Source organism: Nuphar pumila, chromosome 15 (genome assembly GCF_984573655.1).
Source record: "Nuphar pumila chromosome 15, dmNupPumi1.hap1.1, whole genome shotgun sequence".
Classification (NCBI taxonomy): domain Eukaryota; kingdom Viridiplantae; phylum Streptophyta; class Magnoliopsida; order Nymphaeales; family Nymphaeaceae; genus Nuphar; species Nuphar pumila.
The window spans coordinates 33,767,142-33,767,488 of NC_143263.1; positions in this window are offsets into that span (position 1 = coordinate 33,767,142).

A 347-nucleotide genomic window follows, 5' to 3' on the forward strand; every position below is an offset into this window, starting at 1 on the left:
GGGATGGAAATTCAATCTGAAAATATCATGAGAGTCGAATGTGAGTGTGCGTTGCTTGAGGTAGCTCTTTTTTTAGTCCCCTTCATTTGGCTACTCTTACATGCAAACCCCCCTTCCCCCAAGCGATTATGTCAGTGAATGAGGTTTTTCAGTTGTCCTGCTTTAGAGATGGATTTTTTGTCTCGTCCAGTTGCACGAGATTAAAAGCTCAAGCTTGATTAGCCGTGCATGCTTAAATGGGGGAAAACTGAAGAGTCTGATCTGATACATCACATTCTCGAAAATATCTTTTAAAAACGTTTCCTGCATCCATCAATTACCGTAATTTTTTTCTTGTAACAAAATTT